The sequence below is a fragment of the Ptychodera flava genome, chromosome 7 (genome assembly GCF_041260155.1).
Source record: "Ptychodera flava strain L36383 chromosome 7, AS_Pfla_20210202, whole genome shotgun sequence".
NCBI lineage: Eukaryota > Metazoa > Hemichordata > Enteropneusta > Ptychoderidae > Ptychodera > Ptychodera flava.
Window position 1 is genome coordinate 9359774 of NC_091934.1, and position 10656 is coordinate 9370429.

The 10656-nt window shown below is 39.4% G+C and overlaps 1 long non-coding RNA gene across 1 annotated transcript; it reads left to right on the forward strand.

Annotated features, from left to right (window-relative positions):
- Window positions 1-6289: 6289 nt before the first annotated feature.
- Window positions 6290-9542, forward strand: LOC139136724 (uncharacterized). The gene is made up of 2 exons (XR_011553229.1): window positions 6290-6448; window positions 7318-9542. It is a non-coding gene; the product is annotated as an uncharacterized lncRNA (long non-coding RNA).
- Window positions 9543-10656: the final 1114 nt, after the last annotated feature.

Here is a 10656-nt window from a genome sequence, read left to right on the forward strand (position 1 = left end):
TTTTTCAATGAAGTTCAGATTCCTGTATCAGCAAAGCTATCGTAGAGGATATTTTATTTTTGTGTAGTTCAACACGACAAATGGCGATATTCGCTACTGGAAGGGGTACAGTTTGACCTCTCTAACAACTACATGCCATGCAAAGCAATATATGACGAATATTGCACGTATATTTTATAACCCAAAGAAATGGACGCCCAAACTGTACTAAATCTCGGGATGTCACAATTGGCGGTATACATCAATGCGATTGGACGACTGTCCAAGGACATAAATAAGCACTAAGCCTTGAAATCCAATGAAGTATGTAGGCTACACACCGCATGAGGGCCTCTCACTTCGCTTATGACGTATTTACAAATTTATTTCATGGTATTACATTTGTTCATGGTCATTCCAATGACTCAATTCATGCCCAGAAATATACTACATGTATATTATTCCTAGTTAAAAACCTCGAAACATTGAAACCCCGAACTGTCATAAGAATAGTGACAAGTGACACCACAATGAGTGACAGCTAGAATATGATTGGTTGAAAGTCCAGTGACGTACGCAATACCTGAGCAGTGAAGTCCAATCTAATGGCCAACGCATAATAAATTCAGGTCCGGTAAAACCTCCAGCGCTTTTACCTATAACAAAAATTACAACCAGAATGACATCGTTAAGTGCGATACTTGCGGCGTGTATCAGTCATTTTGATTATTGGTAGCCGTGAGTTCACGTATTGCTTTCATCAAGGCTTGGCATTGTCGCACGTACCGAAGGCCAGTTCTGTTCGTTGACAATATCTATCGGTTGAAGACCGATATTTATTTCTTTCGATACAAATAACATATTCCTGTGGTAGAGCGCCATCTACGTTGACCTTGTCATTGACACTAGGAAGAGTAGCGTGATAATATCATTTTCCTCTTCTTTATTTTTCCTTCTTGTCGACTACAATGCGGTATTATAGCAAATGCTTTTCCTGGCAACACCGTTTTTAAGGACTTGAAGGGGCTCCACGCATCTCCTTCTATTATATTTAATTCCGAACTCATTCACTGTGAACGCGATTGTATTTAAAATATGTAAACGTCAAAACAATCATGCTTTGCTGCTCAGGACGTTCTGATCCTGTATCTGAAACACAACTTTTGATTGTAACACGATTGGAACCAATTTGGGATAATTGGATGGTGAAGTAATGTCGATTTAATCTGCAAATATAAGCTTATCTGCTTCTCTTTTTACATTAAACACTTGTTTTAATGAGTAATTATTAATATTGCAACATTCAGCTATACGACACCTAACACTTTTGAGAAATTTGAAAAATATGAATATCCAATTCTCCCAAATTATTTCCAATCGCGTTTTTGGTGAACGTTCCAAGACGGACAATGTGTACAATGGTAAAGTCATGCCCATTAGAAGATTTATTTGAACTTGGAATATAGTTTCTGCACAAAAATTGGAGGGGTGCCGTGAAAACAATACGTATTTCCAGTCGTGTTGGAATATCGGACTGTGTACGGCTGAAAAGGTCAGTCTGTATCGTTTCTAACGTACCCTGATTCCTTTAAGCGGTATTTTCAACAAGTTCACGCCTGAGTTTGCACGTGTACACATTTCAGTTGCGCACTCTCGGTACGTACTGAGTTTTTATAGCATACATATAGCAGATAGCACACATTTTAAATTTTATCAGTGAACAGTTGTGACATTTTTTCTTAATGTCCCAGGATCAGAAAATGCCATCAAATATGACAGAAACTAAGGAGAACATCAGTAAAGAGAGCTTTAGTAGAAATGGCGAAGTGATATCACAATCTGAAGGTGGTGAACGGAAGGAAATGCCAAGACCAGAAAACCACTCAGGTTCAAGGTAAAAATATCAATTATTAATGTGTCTATTGATATAACTATAATCGATCATCGACGAAAATTAAAAGATTTCACAACCACTTATTTACGAGGGTCCAGCGCAAATTTTTATGGCATTTACTGTACATGAACCTTTCATCTATACTGTTTTAAAATATGAGGATTTTCAATGTATTTATTCACGTCTTCCTTGTTTGTGTTGTGCTGATACACTGTCCCTATCGAATCATCAGGGTAAGGCGCTTTGGTCAGCGTTTTGGGAGATTCTTCTGCAGTCTATTCAGACGACAGCGAAGATCAGGTGAAAAGACGGTATGACGGTAAAAGACGGTATGACTGGCCGTAAACCGTTGAGTAAAACCAGACAGTATCGATAAAAGACTTTCAAATTTGGTTCAAACACACTCATTATAAATTCATAAAAATATGAGAGGAATTTTTAAGACGGTAAAACTCACGTTCCTGAAGCTCAAAACACTCCTGTTTTCGCCAGCACGTCAATTCCGCTCAGCACCACACGACAACAACAGCACAAACTTTGCCGAACATACTTTCGCTTAACAATTGGTGAAAGTCCGAAAATTACCGAAGGATTCATGGTCGGCACTCTTCGGAAAAGAGAGGCGAGAGCAACCTGAGGCGAGGCGAATATGGATCGGTTACGTAGCCGCTTCACGCCTTAAACAATACACGTTGCGAATCTGTTTATGTTTGTCTGTGATGAAATTAAGTAATTCTCTTTTTTCTTTTTCTTTCTTTTCTTTGCAGTGTAGTGTAAGATTCAGCCAATGACTTTTGAAGATAAAGACGACACTACTCGAAGATGGAAAGAAAGTTATGAAAATTATGAATGATTATGAAAATTATAAAAATGAAATGTTATGAATTGAATAATAAAGCTATTTACACGCAAAAAGGAAATGTCATTTGTTCCTGCTTTTTCTCACTGCTTTTAAGATATTTTTTCCGCTTTAGCAAACTATTAGAAAGTTATTAGCAAGCTCAACATGAAGAAATCGCGTTCGGTATAAATAGGGAATTTAATAATCTTGTGTTATGTGCTCATAAATCAATGAATACTAATTAGTAGTTGCTATTGCTTCAATCATATTCATATTGTTTCAAATACACGTAAGGAACGCCATAATAATTCAGCTTCAATGGCTGTAAGTATACCTGGTTGGTATTTGGTACTTAGAGGGCTGATCGTCAATATTCGTTCCCCGGATTCGTTCCACTCTGTACTCAAGCTCAATTACTCAATACTTTCCTTGTGTGAACAGCTAGCTTGGCAACACAAATACAAGATATTCGGTTGCAGATGCTTGTGTTTACGATCAAATCCATGCCACGGAATGGGATATTCCGTGTCTGAAAACGGAGACAGACGCCTTCTGTGTGGAATATCTCCTTCTGACTCTGTAATTTAGGGAACGAGCACAATTAACGGAGGGGGGGGGGACTGGAAGAGAAAATATGTGGTGCATATATTTTTTACAGCCCCCCTAACACCAGCAAAACTTTTAGTGCTCCCCCCATCAACAGCAACAAAATTTTTGTGGCCCCCTCCCCCAAAAAGAAAGACTATATAGGTACAAAGTTGCACACACATATTTAAGCCGTATAACTTTTAATGTATGCTTTAGTGAAAACAACATTCTTGCATTCTTGAAATAAATAATGAACAAATAAATATATAAATAATAAACAAACAAAATAACATATGTTCAAGCTTTACTACTTATAACATCTACAGCTACATTTGAGTATTGTGTTGTGCTATTTTAATCTCAAAGAATGATGAAATTACCAAATACCTCATAAACAATCTACAAGTTCATTCAGTGCTGTTATAGTTGTTATAGTTGAAGCATTGATTTAGACATGAATTATTTTTAATGATGACAGTGTTCACTGCACATCTCCAAGTTAGTCTAACAAGCTCAATATTGTGCATTTCATCATACTCTGAGTAAAATAAAAACTTCAAGTGAAACACACAGAGCACAAAATACTAAAAAATAGCCAAATAATGTACAGCTACTGACCCTCAATACCTTTCCGAATGATGCATACTCCAAGGCAGGAGATCAAAATAGAACACACTTTGAACATATGTATAACATGACCATTGTGATTTCAATGCACTTTCCACAACTCAGTGTCTGCCTTTCTATGACTACCAAAGATATTCAATGTTACTCCACCGTAATGACAGTCTGCCATTGGAATAGTCCTTCATGGGCTAACTATAAAAGACCCATTAATGCCATTTTTTGTCCTTTTTTCAGTATTTTTTTCCTGTGTGTCCACTACGTATTCTAGTTCTTCCTATAGCATGATGAAATAACCAGTTTCAACCTAGCCTCTGTATCATTACCAACCATTATTATTGTTGACAAATGAAGTCAATTTTCAATAATAATATTGCTCATTTTACACATAACAACTGCATTGTGAGGTTTGAGACTTGGTATTTCATCATGCTACAAGAAGTTTAACAAAGAAAATAATCGCAATCATACCATTCCATAATCCAATAACACTAGGTCAAAATTTGTAAGACAGTTGTTGTAAACATAGAAACAAAACAGCACAGAACTGACAGTAAATAGACGGTACAAACAAAGTCAAATTCATGAAAGAAAGATATATGGACCTCTGGCCAAAAGACCAAGAAGTGATGTCAGGTGTTTCGAAAATAGTAAGCGCATCCTGCCCCACATGTGGCACCCGCCATATATCAATCTGTAAGTCAGATAGGTAGTGGTCACTAACTCAGGCCCCATGTCACCGATGCCATCAGTGATCATTTGTTGAAGAAAGATATTGTATTTATCTACCAGCTTGCCATACCTGCCAAAAAGCGTTTGAATGTAGAGACAAGTCTTGCTCTGGTGTAACCTTGATTTAACAGTTTGTAAGAGAGATGGCCATGTCTCTCTACAAAATCACCATATGAACTGCATGCTCTTGCATATCGAATAAGCTGGGAAATGTATACCCCATAAGCAGGTGAGAGTGGAATGTTACTGATGAGGTGTGGAAAATTGATTATACTAAAGTTGAAATCATCTCTCTTGTCATATAGCCTAGTAGAAAGGTGACCATTAGAGTCAAATTCAAGTAAAATGTCCAGATATGAAGCAGAAGAGGCCGTTTCTGTAGTTTCTTTAATCCCCAATTCTGGAGGATAAATCATAGCGAGATATTTACTGAATTCAGAGTTATTCAATGAAATAACATCGTCTATGTATCTAAATGTACGGTTGAAAGGTCGAGCTACAGAGACCTTTTTTCTGCTTGATAAGGTTCTGGATAAATTCTGCCTCGTACGAGAACAGAAATAAGTCGGCAAGTAAGGGAGCACAGTTAGTGCCCATAGGAATTCCTATACACTGTTGGAAAATGTGTCCTCCAAATTCAACAAATATGTTGTCGATGAGGTAATCAAGCATACTGATAATGTCTTTCTCGGTATAAAACACTTTAGCGTTAGTAATATTTTAAACGAAATATGTAGAATTATACCCTAATACCACATATTTGTAACGGCGTGAACCGTTGTTGTATAGAAAAATGCTTGGTTGATGATGTTTTTCAAGCGCCCTTTCAATTTATCACGTGGTATTGTGGTATACAATGTGGAAAATCGAAAGTTTTAATAGATGTTATTTTTAAAACAGATCTTGATTTCAAATTTTCCAAGAGTTCCTTCGAATTTTTTAATATCCACATTTGATTTATACCACTCCGAGAAAAGACAACATCGCAGTATGCTTGAAGTCCCCGTTTAACAGTACAAAGAACAGAAGTCAGTATCTTCGATAACTCTGTTGTTGAACATTTTGAAGATCCTGCGATAAACCTAGCTTTGTAAGGTGTTTTGTGGAGCTTTGGTATCCAGTATAAGCTAGGCAACTTATTATGGTCATCCTTTGTTGTAATATTATTGTTGTATACCTAATCAACATTGTCCAATAGCAATTGATCCTGCCAACGAGGAACAAAAATGCTGAAAAATATTCTCTGTCTGTCATGGTGTAAAAGATTTTGGCGGCCCACCCCTTACCTTCCCTGGAATTTTCATGGCCCACCCCAAGAACACTCATTTTTTGTGTGCCCCCCCCCATTTCTCTTCCGGTCCCCTGCCGTTAATTGCGCTCGGTCCCTTACTTTCACAAAATTTGTATTGTTCGCTCAATCAGCACATAACTTATTAACGTCGCGAAAGTCTGAGAATTCAACACCTATCGAGACATTTTCCCAGACATTTTAAAATTGTGCAACCCCCTCCAGTTAGCATCACAATTACACGTATTTTCCACTCTCAGACAGATGAATATTACGAAAGCGTATAATGGGTTTTTAAAGCATACTAATATGCTCACGTGACTCACAAACACACAGCTGATGACCTCCACGCAGGCCTCCACGCACGTGACATGACGTTGACCCTCTGTGTTGTAAGAGTCCGAAACATTTTTTCATAGGGAGGATTTCAGAGGATTGTGAAGACGATCGTTTGACGGCATTTAAGCTAAACTTTGTCACCCGAAACCGATAAAGCACTAGAGTGAGTAACCATCGCATCGTTGAATGATATGAAGTTGTGAACTTCGCTAAGCAACTCTTCACGAGTCTCATTAATCGCTCATTCGTTATGGAACTTCCGTAGTAATACGTCTTTCAACAGTACCTGTCAGTGTGCCATGTTGGATGTAACGTTAACAAGCAGGACCAACTGCCATTGGACAATGTTGATTAGGTATACAATATGACTGGCGGTTGGAATTCAGGTGACGGTATTTTATTGATATGCAAATTTGGCGGTTTTTTATTTTGAGAGCGTCGACTGAATTCTCGTCTCCGTTCGCGTTTCTGCTATCATTCTCCTCGCTCAAGCTTGTGTGAGGTAAATAGGCGTCGTTCGGCTGTAGTGGCTCCGGCTCGCCTTTTTCAAATTTCGTCGAAAAAAGGCATTTTGCTGGTACAAGAAAAGTAACAGTAACAAATGACCTTGATTCGAATTACAAATGCGTGTTCGAGTGCTTCCTCCATCGTGGAAGTTCGAATATTTTGTCAAATTTCCGGTGTTTCAGCAAAGGACGGCCTGGGGAAACGAGTGGAATTAGCGGAGTCGGCAGAACTACAAAAACCGGAGAGCCTGTATTGACCTACAATATCTCACAAAGTGCATCTGTGGACGTATTCCTTCCACTAGTGCGGGAGGCCTGCATGTGAGGATGTGTTTGTAAGTTTTGTTTTGACGGCACCAGCCGAGTACGAGACTATATCTCTGCGTAATAGGGCTGTGTGTTTAACCCCGGCGTTATACGGCCTTCCACCACGGTGGGAGGCCGTATAACGCCGCGCCGGTAACACACAGCCCTGCTACCTACGCGGAGCTAACGAGACTAATGCTTCGTTGTTTTCCATCCACAGGTCACGGTACCGTAACCAGATGTCTGCAGAAGGATTATACCTCAGCTCCGCAGTTTACTGCTCGTCACACTGGCGCCGGTAGTACGTCGACGGATATTCCTACAGTTCCAAAGCCTCATGACCTTAAAGGGACGTGCTGTGGTTCCGCTCTTCCACGACAAAGAAATGGTTGTGTCGGTTCGACCACAGTCACTCGTGAGCTATTCAGCTCTAGGACTATTCGCCCCATAGACGTGTGTACATAAGCGAGGTTTTTCTCAAGCATATGTACACACGTTTATGGGGCGCATAGTCCAAGAGCGGAATAGATCACAGGGGACTGTGGTTCGACAAGTTCAACTCAGACGAAGCGGTGTCAATAAAACTGTCGATGTAACTACTGTCCGAGTTTACGGATACTACAATATGTTTAATTCAGTTGTCACGGTGAAAATTTTGAAACCTCCGCAACGAGAATTCGTCGCTTTTAAATATTGTTATTGCCGGAGGTTGGGGGGGGGGGGGGAGATCCGCTCTAGGTTTTGTTTTCCTCAAGTTGAAGTAAATTATACATGTATGACCATTCATTTACTCCAATATATATTGATACGTGCCGGAGAATTATGGGTTTGGCTTTTTTCACTTTGCTACAAGAATAAGGGAGGATATCTGTACTCTGGGCACCGTACTCCTCACGGGATCCGAGTCACTCGGATCAGTGCAGAATCCTTCCGTTTTGACAATTTTTCCTTGAGTGATGGCTACTGTGATTGCGAAAACATTGCCAACAAAATGTGTATGTTAACTATTCAAAGTTTATCTTGCTGTTGGCATTCTTAAATTATACAGAATCGGCATGAGCCCCTCACCTTGGTTATGTCGACGATAATATGTACAGATAAATTTCTGAAAATTAAGGGACTGGACATACATTAGCAGGGGGGAGGGCTTGGGGGATTTTAGCTGCAATAATTGTAGCCCTTGGTTGGTGGGGATTGGGCTTCTGTCGTGCGGCTCGCGCCTTGCCCCAACCAGGGCTACAATTTCTCCCAATACCTGCTCGTGTAAAAGCTGCAGTGCGGATCTACACTGCATGGTCCAGGCACACACGGGGCCGCATTATCAGAGAATCTCCCCTTACCGTGTGCAAATTTCACCATAATCCTGCTCCCAGATAATGTTAGAGCCCTTGTAACTCCTATCGATGGTCAACTTTACTCCTTGCGGCTGAAAAATGACAGTTTAATGACTCAGGCGCGAAGTCAATTCGAACCTGACCGCCGTCGTTGAACTCTGTACCCAGCCGACTTGTACCATTACATTTTAGGGGTGGCCGACAGGTGTGAGGGAGCTGAATGAGTATGCTTACGGGTATCGACGATTTCGGGATTACTGTGAAATCGCCGATCGACACTGGACGAGAATGACTTGCCTTGTGCCTCAGCACGCTGCGTCTGTGAAATCGCCTATACTTACCGAATATTTATCGGCGATTTCCGGACTCTAGATGATACTACAATGACTAGCCTTGTGCCACGGCACGCCGGGTCTGTGAAATTGCCGATATTTATTTATAGTTTAACTATACATACTTTGCCAAATACTTTGCTATTTGTATACTACACGTAGGTATTTTACTGTTTTTGTACGGTCGTAACATTTTTTATCTTAATAAACTCATTACACAAACGCGGATTACATTCCAGGTTAATTTTCTCACAGGACATTTATGTAGTCTCGCTTCGAACCATAGTGAACTTTACAGTGTGCATGATGAATTCAGTATGGAAATAGGGTCAATATAGGAACGACTTCCTCCAATCTGATTAAAATCAGATGTAGAGTACAGCGACGTCTTCTTATGCGTACGCGGTATTCTCTCGCTGTCGCGTAGTGAGAGGCGACAGCGAGAGAATACCGCGTATGCATAAGAAGACGTCGCCGTACTCTACCTTTGATTTTAATCAGATGGACTTCCTCCATCCGTTTGTTCATGACTACTTCAATAATGCAGTGTTTATCAGTTTAAAATTTCGGCATTTTCTTGTCTGTCAACATACATCTTTATGACGTAGTAGGCCTGGTTGTATGAGGATTTCTTTACATCACTTTCACGTCTGTACTTTTTCGTGGATACATCTTTCTCTTTGTAACAAATTCCTTGTAATCAGCATGTTTTACATACCTGCTTTGATATTGAGCTCAACAGTTTTTGAATAAATCTAATAAGATTTGAAGCACCGCAACGAAGACTTGTCCCTTTATTATTATTATTATTATTATTATTATTATTATTATTAGTAGTAGTAGTAGTAGTAGTAGTAGTAGTAGTAGTAGTAGTAGTAGTAGTAGTAGTAGTAGTAGTCACAGTAGTAGTAGTATCTAAGCTTCCCATTTTTACACAAAGTTGAGAATGTTCCAGACTAATTAAAGTCATGTCATGATGAGGGTGGGGGGCAAATGACATACATAACATGATCAAAAACAGAAGTGGACCAAAAATGGACTCCTGAGATACACCACACCAATCGACAAAACATGAGCGTGTACACCTAAAACTAACATTGACTTCTTCCTGTAAGGTATGATCGAAACCACTTCAGTGACAAATCAGAAAACCTGTACACAGAAAGTTCGCTCAGCAAAATGTTATGATCAACGATGAAAAAATCTTCACGTAAATCTTCATCCATATTCTGTAAAAGTATAGACCCTGGTCAGTTAACTTGACTAAAGCAATGTGACAAGAGTGATGTTAACGTTGTCTGATGATTGTGAGTTGTGACAAAAAGATTAAATGCATAAACTGTAAAAACTAATATAAACATGTTTTTCTAGTATTTTAGGTAGAAGAACTGGTAGGAGGGAGATAAGCCTATAGTTGTTGACATCACTCTTAGAGCCTCCCTTATGAATCGGAACTATTTCAGCACATTTGAAACAGTCGGAAATTGTACCACTATAAGCTTCAAGATTAAAAAGAGTCGCGAATATTTGTCAGACATTTCACCACTTTACAGCTCTGGCCAATCGCTAGTCTGGCTCGAACTTCGCTACTAGATGATACTAGAGTTTGTTAATTAGGCGGGTAAATATCCGATATATATCGAAGATTTTATAGCCTTAGAGATCTATATCGTATTGTATAGTAGCCGTAAATATCGATTGGATATCTTATAATTATATTGCGGTGTCCTCTTGTTGTCAGAGCATCTGTATAAAATGACAAAGACCAGACGACAGACTTTGCATGGCGTGAATATCTCTTTCACTTCTTCAGAAATAAAGATGGCAAGTTCTTCAATGGCCACTGGTCTCTCTTTGCTTTCAGCGATAGTTGTATTCTTGCAGTAATTGAAA